The sequence below is a fragment of the Impatiens glandulifera genome, chromosome 7, assembly GCF_907164915.1.
Source record: "Impatiens glandulifera chromosome 7, dImpGla2.1, whole genome shotgun sequence".
NCBI classification, from domain to species: domain Eukaryota; kingdom Viridiplantae; phylum Streptophyta; class Magnoliopsida; order Ericales; family Balsaminaceae; genus Impatiens; species Impatiens glandulifera.
In genome coordinates this window covers 39985693-39995896 of record NC_061868.1, presented here as the reverse complement: position 1 = coordinate 39995896, position 10204 = coordinate 39985693, and positions in this window count along the sequence as shown.

The window sequence follows — 10204 nt, the reverse complement described above, 5'->3', positions numbered from 1 at the left end:
AGTGTTAGTGTGGACGGAACATCATTAGTCACTGTCTAAGTGTCTATTAATGATAATAATTTAAACGGCATGAGTAAGATGATCGAGTGTGTTTGACAAATTAACAAGTGTCCCAATAAAAAGAAGTAGTGGTTTCACTGAAATAGGTTCAAGATAGTTTAGCTAAAAAATATATAAAAAATAGGATGTCCAAGTCTATTATTATTTATGCACGTTTGTTTGAAAAAATAGTTGAATAACGTGAAATATTTTCTATAGAGGTGTGTTACGTTGAAAGACGTAGAGTCTCGGACACAACTTAACATTTTCATCTCTTTCGTGTTCGTATTCTGAAATTCATATTTATTCGGATAGAGTTTGATAAGACATTTTAAATTACGACAAATATTTATAATATTAAAATCAAGATTTGGAATATAGAGAACATTTTTAAAATAATTATTATGTGTTATATAAGTCGATTTGGTTCCTAAAATTTCTAGGAATGCATTGTTAGCTACGTGAAGGATAGGAAAATGTTGATTTTTGATGAATATTTTTATAATACAAATATTTAAAATGTACTCATAATATATAATAATAAAATAGTATTTTTTAAAAATAATTATATTTTTATTAATGAATTAATTGACAAGAAAGTAAAGATATTTGATTATAGTTAAATTTAAATAAATAAAAAAAACAAAAGCCATCATATTATTAAAAATATTAATATTTAATAAAAATAATAAAAATGAAATTGAAGATATTTTAATTGAAAAGGGATATTTTTGATATGACAGATTATTAAAAAATTGTTAAAATTTGAAATTTTGGATTTTATGTTGCAGTGGGTAGACAGGGATGGACAGAATAACATGAAATTCATGGAATCCAAAACATTTCAATTTCTCATCCCTATTCATTGTATAATGTTTTATTTTTAATGTGAAATATTATAATATTTAATTATTTATTATTAATATTGTTTAAATTATTAATTCATAATATTAAAACAAAGATAAGACAATCTAAACATTATGTTTATAGCGAATTGAATTGTCTGTATTTTATCCCAAATTGTTTAAAAAATACAAATCCGAACTTGTCTTACATTTTTTCATTGGATTTATTAAATTGAGACATGATCAATTTAATCATAAAAAAATGGCATAAGTCATTTAAATCAGAAAATAATTGGTATAGCCCAATGATTTAACTTTTTCACTTAAATCAGTTTAATAATTTATTAACCTAATCATATTCAATCTGCAATGCCAAATCAAACTAACCCTTTGTGTCATTAAGAAGCAGTTTATTATAAACAATGAATAATGTTGCATCTAACTTTTTCTTTCTTTCTTTCTTTTTTATCTAAGATGTTTCATTTGACTTCAATCTCTTTTACTTTTTTTATCCTTAAGGATCTCACTCCATATTATATTATCTACAAAGAATAAAGTGATTGTTAACCTAATGAGGAGGTTAAGAATGTTCTGTTAGCTTATATAAGAATATTAGAATATATCATCATCATTTATTATTATTATTATTATTATTATTTTTTTTAGATTTGAGAACCATATTTTTTTCTTCTCTTCCAAAATACGACTAATCCCCACGGATTAAGCATATAGTACGACAATCAATTTAACCACGCCGAATCGAGACTCGAGTATCTCATCCTTTTACCGCATTTTAACTTGTTTTATAGGGAAATTTGATGAAATGACCATAATAATTATCTTAAATGCGCTAATGACCCGTGTATAAATTTAATTGCGCAAATGATCACTTTAAAATATTCTGACGAAATTATCTCACCGCGTAACGCGAAGGGAATGATCATCTCGCGAAAGAAAAAGCCTGTGAAATTACCCCTATCGCGTAACGCGAAGGGCACGATCGTCACGCAAAGGGCACGATCATTCTGGACTTTTCACAGGCTTTTCTTTCGCGAGACGATTATGCTCTTCGCGTTACGTGACGGGAATAATTTCGTCAGAATATTTTGAAGTGCTCATTTGCACAAATAAATTTATGGGTCTTTCACCCGCGCATTTAAGGGCCTTTTTAAGGCCATTTAGTCAAATTTCATGTTTTATAACTTATTATATATATATATATATATATATTATATTTTGTTTATTTAAATTTTCAGTTGGTTTAATTGTTATAATATTTTTTATTTAAAATTTAAATTATATAAAAAATATTTTAATTAATAAATTGAATCATTAAATAGTTATAAAAAATATGATAAATGTATTTTTAATAATAAAAAAATCAACCTCAATGTCACAATAGCTCTTAGTGACAAAAAATAAAGTCCCCATTTAGTTTGTTAATAATTTGATTATTTTAAAAAATAATATTATATTGCTAATAATAAATTATTATTATTATTATTAACTTTGAATTCCCTTATAATATATAAAAGGAGATAAAAATAAACATGATTATAATGTTATTTGAGGTTATTGATAGTTTTCTTAGAAAGTAAGTTAATAATTTTGCTTAATATTGGGTCAAATTGTTACACCATTAATTCATGATTCAAATAATTATATTTGTTTAAAAATCATATATTTAAAAAACAAACAAAATGATGGTTCAAAGAATAATTTAAATCAGATAAATCAAAAAATTACACAATAATCTCCATCATATTCAAAACTAACAATATATTTATACAAAATACAGCTAAAACTCATATTATAATATATAAATCATCATTAAACAAATTATCTTATAACAAACAAATCACTCCCAATTTTAATTAACAATATTTTAGAAGATATAGTCATTAATTTAGAATTGTGACAAAATACAATAGACATGTTAAATAATTGATCAATTAGATTAAAATAATGGGCTTGTACTTCCCTATTAGAACACACTAAATATGAGAAAGAGACATGTTAGTCAATTAATTAAACTTGTATTAATTAATAGTTTAAATAGGTGGGACAATATTCAATTTATTAACCAAATTATCTATTTAATGGTCAAGACCTCCTTATTTAAACTTTACAAATTGAGGCTATAAGAGTCCTTAGCTAGGGTATGTTTTACAAAACGAGATTTTGTATTATCGGTTTAAAACGCCGCTAACTTATTATCTACCGAACATTTTTAAATAAATAAAAGATTCATTTAACCACCGAGTTTTAACGAGTAATTCATAAGTCGGTATACAGGTTAATCAAATATCAAAATTTAATTTATGAAATATAAATAATGTAATTCAACAATGATAATTAATATAAGGTTATAAATTAATTATAATAACTTTTAAAGATTCACATAAATTAGGGAAATGTGATACATAAGCTTGATTTAAAGATCCTGAAAAAACTGACCTTTTCTCACAACCTTGTTGTTTCATTGTCCTTAAATAGCCAAGCTGGATTAACCTTTACAGAATATAATTATGTGAAGAGAACAGTTTCACGTGGTTAGGTTCTGTTTGGTTTGGGAACCAAATGCCACAACACCAAATTAATTTATAATAATCAACCTCCTTTAAGAAATATTATTATCAAATTAATAGTCATTACTTTTTATAAAAATAATATAAATTATCTTTATTTAATTCTTAAAAGTGATTCCATACTTATCAATCAAACATGACCTAAAATCACATAATAATTTGAGGTGAGGAATTTGGGCTTGTGCAAGGTTTCATTGGGTATCCTATGTTGCTCCATCAGATTAAGATCTAAGTCTTATTTCAGATTTTATTTTATTTATTTTTGTTATTTTTTTAAATCATACCATATGATATAAAAAATATAAAATGACAGTAGGTTATGCATGAAGACAAAAATAATTAAAAACGAGTGTTTATTTTGTCACAAAAATACATATAAAACCCAACATTTGATAAATATAAAGACAAAAATGCTTACAAAAAAAAATTTAATGTTTTTATTATTATTTAATCTAAACAAATTAATTTTTATCATCAATCATTTTTTATTATCAGAATACTCTTGTATTCCTTATAATTTTTTTTATATTAATATTAAAGATATTTTTTATAATTTTATTCAAACCATCCATTTGTTTGCAATAATTTTTTATTTTTTAAAGAATTATGAAAATTCACTGAGGGAGAGAGTATTTTCTTGTTTATTTTAGTCTCCAAAGATAAGCTATTTTAAGAATAGAGAAGATTTATCAGATTTTTATATTATTTTTAAATCATTAATCAATTTTGTCCATCTTGTATATATATAAATAAAGAAAAATCTCTGTAAAGTACCCAAAAAAATAACATTTGACAAATGGAGGTAAATAAAAAACAAAAAAAGTAACAAATATTTCTATTAAATAAACAAAGAAGCATTTACCCTTCTAAATTTAATTAGGGTAAGTAATTGGTTTGGTCATTTTTTTTTCCAAAAAATTCATCACAATTGTTGGTGTTCATCTATTGGTAGTTGATGATTAAATATCTATTTTTATTTGGTTGGTTATAAGATCGGTTGATTCAGTTGTTCAATTTTAATCGTTGAATAATAAAAATAATAATAATGATATAAATTAATAAAATATAGCTTAAATTTTTTTCTAATTAATTTTTTTATAAATAATATTATAATAAATTAAGTAATCATATATTTAAATCACTAATTTTTTAAATAAAATATTTATTAAATTTATAAAATAAAATGATAAAATATTAATAAATCAAAGTAAAATTAAAAAAGCAATCAAATATATAAAAAAACTAAATATGTGTCTTTTTTTTTTTTTGTAAAGGAAAGAAATATAATTTATCAATTAGAATTGTTTCTTGGTTTTTATATTTAAAACTTTAACTGAATCAGAAAATTTTGTACTGTAAAATAGTAAATCGATAATAATTTTATTAGTTTTTTTATAATTTGTTTCATTTTTTCAGTTTTTTCTTATATATAAGAATGTACATGATGAATAGTGAGATTTTTCAAGATAATCTAATACATTTTCATGGTTTTAAATAAATTTATTTATAAAAATTTAACTTAAAAAATGACAAATATTTTGACAAACCTATCAAATAAAAATAAAGCAAATTATTATATCCTATCTATGTTGGACATTAGTCTATAAAGTAGATGATAGTATCTTTTTATACTTGACCAATCCGGGTAGGGAAGTGGATTTTTTTATATCTACAAGTCCTAGATATTTATGATGATTCTAAACACTATTTTAATTATAAAAAAAAAATTATTTTAGGATCATGTTAATTTACTGCACATAATAAATTTTAATTTTAAAAAAAATATATTTATTTTTATACAAAGAAATCAAATATAACTTATAAAATTCAATACTTAATTTCAAGTATGTCTCAATCTGATGCCAATTAAAAAAATATATCCAATTGAGTCTCTAAGTACATGAAAATGTATTAGATTATCTTGAAAGATCTCTCTATTCATATTATAATGAAAATCTTTTACTACATTTATAATTTTAATTTTAAATGACTTTTTTTTTAATATTTCAACAAATTAAAAACTCAAATAATTTATATTTTTCATCCCATTAGAATTTTAAAAAAAAAATCTCAAATATAGAATAACCTCATATATATGCAACAATATAAACATTTTTTTTAGAGAAAATACAAAATTATTATAAACTAATAATAATTTTAGATTATAAAGAAAACAAATATTTATTATTATTATTTTCACATGTGTCATTTTTGTGTCATTAAGCATTTATAAAACAAAATAGAAACAAAATTTTAAAAAATATTCATGATAAATATATTTTGCATCTATTTTGTAATTCTTTTTTCAACGTGATCCTACACAAAATGCAATCTAAAATATTCATAGTTCAAATTTAAATTTAAATTTGAGACCATAGTCACTTAGATAAAAAAAAGTTGAATGGTGGAATTGAGACTTTTTATTAGGGTTAATTAGAATTTTAAATTTCTTTTACCGAACCTCAAAGCTACTTAATTAAGTTTGCAAATAAACCGACTAAACCGAATTCATCACGGTTTATTTTTTATCAAACCGATCAAGCGGTTCAGTTTGTCGGTTCAACACCACTAAAATCACTCAAACCGTTCAAATCGACCAAATATTTAAAAACTAATATTTAAATAAGACGGGACAAAAAATCCAACCTTAAACCGATAGTGATGATTAATATATTATAACTATTAGGTAATATTAGGATCCGTCAAGAGTGACACTTAAGAAAAAGTCGCTTCGGCCTCATAGGAGGTGACTTATCATTGCATTGAGAAGCGGTATCCATCATCCAATCCGGTTTTGGATAGTTCGGTACCGACTCTCGGTAATCTACGAAATAATCTCATGTCGGGCCGATATTACTATTAATAATGAGATAATATCAGTAGTAGACAATTTTAATTTCATAATTATTGGTTCGATTTTAGTGTGATGTTTAGTAAAAAAAACTTAATATTATATGTATCTGTGTTTTAAAAATTACGGCGATTCATAAATTATGTTAACGAATATTATTAATTATGTATCGATTGTTATATTAAGGACGAACCCAGGATTCAGTGTTGTAGTGAGTTTGAAAAAAAAATAGGTAGCTTAAAAAAGTAACGAGGAAAAAATGGATAAAACAAGTGAATAGAGGTAAATTTTACTCTATTTTTTTTTAATAAATAGATAAACAAATAGTGAATTATATTGAATTTTTTAAAGAAATTAAAGAGTAATTTCACATTTTTACCTTAAAAAAAATTCATCCGAACCCTTATAGATCATAATTAGTCCATATATATATATATATAATCTATTTTTGACAAATTTATCAATTGAATAAACTGATCAAATCGTCGGTTTGAAATTTTATAAACCGACGTCAACAGTTTGATCATCATTTCGGTAAATAAATCGATCAAATCGAACCACTCACCCTTTAAAGTACTTATTATTAAAGTTATACAAAATAAGCCTTGTCTTAACCATTTTAAACACACTTAAATAAAACCTTCATGTCACTTAATCAACTACCGAATTTGGAACTAAATTACCAATAATAATAAAAAAAAAAAGTAATGTAATTTATGGAAATACATATTACAAAAAAAAACAAAAAAAAGGAAATACAATGGTAATAGAATGTCATTATACAAAGTGAGTTTATCTTATCTCTCTTACCTTCCTTTCCGTCGGACGCACGCCTCTCTCTCTTCCAACTTCATTTTTACTCCTCTTTGTCCCTACTTTCTCTCTCTAAAAAAATACCATCATATGATATATATTATACCAATTTCACTGCATTCCGTCTCTTTCTCCCTAATTCATCTTCTCTATCTTCTCGATCCATCTCATCTCATCTCATATGTCGACAGACCTACAATTCCGGCAAGATCAGCCGCGCCTCAGACTTCCGGCCATAATAATTGATACAATTACACTCAATCATGAAGAAATTCCTCCAGAAATCCAGTGCACAACGCCGACCTCACCTCAACACAAAATTCCTCCAATCCTCGTCTGTCCTCCCGCTCCAAAGAAGCACAATACCGTCACAATTTCATCTAAGCGTAAGCTTCGCGAGCTAGATTTCTTCGAAACCGTTGCTCGTGATGAGATCGATTGCTTTTTCAAAACTGTCGTCTCTGCACCAGATCAATTGCTCAATTCCAAATCTGATGTCAAAAGAAGACGTTCCTGTCTATGAGATTATTCGATCTAACTATTCATCGATCAACTGACTCTTTCTCTCCACTCACTCTGCCGCTTCATTTCCGTAAGCCGATCCATCGATCAGTTATGTTCTCTCTCTCTCTCTCTCTTTCTATAATTCTATCCTCCTCCTCCTCTTACTCCTCTGTTGATGATGATGATGAAGAAGGATAGGCATATATATATATATATACGTATTGATTTTTTCTTCTTCTTTTGTTATTGATTGTGCTAGATCATATATAATGATATCAATCATATATGTTTGCTTGATCAGGATCCGATCGATCGATCGATCGAATTACGTGATATAACTTGGATTAATCTGTAGATCGATTAAAGTTTTGATTGATCGATCGATCGATCTCTCGTATTGATTTCGTGTATTTGATTGAAAAATAAAATGGATGGTGGAATTCCAGTTAGGTGAGAGAGATTGGCTGTTTGAATTTGAATTTTATTGAAAGAGGAGGGAAATATTATTTTGTCAAATTGCAAAAAATTAATAAATTAATCATACAGTAGCCGCCGGCCTGGACAAATCTCAATTGTAAGTGATTATATTTATTTATTCTGAATAATATATTTGTCATATTATTATTCCCAATTATTATCTATTGTCACATAATAAAATAAAATAAATATCCATTCTTATCCATGGTTGGAAATTTTCTAGATCAAAATTTATCCATAAATTAAATTTCTAAATAAATTTTGTTTGGTATTATATGCATAGAATGGGACAAGTATGGTCCTAAAGTTGGATATCTTTAAATCATTTTATTTATTTATTTTTATTTGTATTTTGTAAGAAAATATCAAGATATATAATATTTAGCCGAATTTCAAATGGAGTCGATTGAGATTTCATTTTTTTTTCAAATCTCATAATTTGAGGCTTTTTATTAATAAAGTTATACAAAAACGAGGTTGGGTAAAGAATAGTTAAAATTCTCAATTCGATAAAATTCGGTAATTAAATTTGTGATATGGATCTTTTATTTATTTATATATGTCACTTAAACACTAAGTTAACGTTGTTTGAAATCGATAAGATAAAATTTCATTTGATATAATTTTAACTATAAAGAGCCTCAAATTATATGGTTTGAGAAAAGAGTTACGGAATTCTAATTAAACGCAATTAGAAATCTCAATTTGACGTATAATATTTATCATTAAAAGTTATGAAAATATTAATAGTCTAACTCACTCTAGTCATGGTGATATAACTGATAATTAATTATGACATTGAAGATTTATATTGTATATAAAATGATAATTAAGTTAACTATGTTTATGACTAAATCGTTATAAATTTTATTTTCGATTTTTATTTATTTTTGATTTTCATTTAAGACGGGCTTAAGAAGCTTGAGAAGTTATAAATATAATAGCGGTTACATTGGTTGAGTAATATTATTTTAATTTGTACATTTTAAGTTTAATTAAAGAAGTATAATAAATTTTATCAATGAGAAAAAAAAGTTCAAAACCTTGGTATTAGTCAACAAAAAGATTGGTATAACTAGAGACAAGTTATTAGTATTGAATAGAAAAACTTTAAATAAGAACATTCTTATTTGACTTATGAATTAAGACTGAATTAATAATAACTATATATTATGATTAGTCAAAAACAAACTCATATTGCATTGACTAGTTTAATAATAAAAAGAACATTACTATAAATTTTACTCTAATAAAATATATTTAAATTAACTCAATATGACCTAGGGCTGTAAAAACACGGCTTTTAGTTTCACTCAACCAAATTCAAGTCGAGTTTGAACTCGTATAATACTTGGTTATTCGTATAATACTTGTTTATGACTTATCGAGTTTTTTCGAGTCTAATAATAAATAATATATATTTTTATTTATTTTAATATCAAAATCTAAAATTTTAAAATAAACATTTTTTCTTTACAAATATTTGAAAATTTCATTTTAGTTCAAATTTTTGAGTCGAGTCGAGTTGAATATATAGGTAAATAGTCGAATTGAACTTAAATTTATAAGCTCGTTTGAGCTCGAATTCGAATCGAGCTAATAAATACTTAATCGAGTTGAGCTCAAGCTTCAACGGTTCGATTTGACTGATTTGTAGTGATAATATGACCTATGGTATAGTTGAATTTGTTTTCTTTTAAAAAATTCAAATTGCAATAATCATATACTCTCATGAGTACTAACTTGGTAATCACTTAAAGTATTGTGATTTTAATAAAATTAATTATTATGCTAAAGAATAATTTAAAAAAAAAAAACAAGTGATGTTATGATGACTAATAAAGGAATCAACAAATTAAAGAAAAAGAAAACCTTTCCTATACGCTTCAACGTCCGTATTCCTATCTTCATTTTCACGGTATAATAATAACAATAATAATATTACTTTTCTATTCACATAAGTAATACATTAGAGAGAGTACCATAAAAATAAATGAAAATTAAATTGGAAAAATTCATAATAATAATAAAAATTCATAATAATAATAAAAAATTTTGAAAACTGTAATTAGGATTCCAATTCTTTG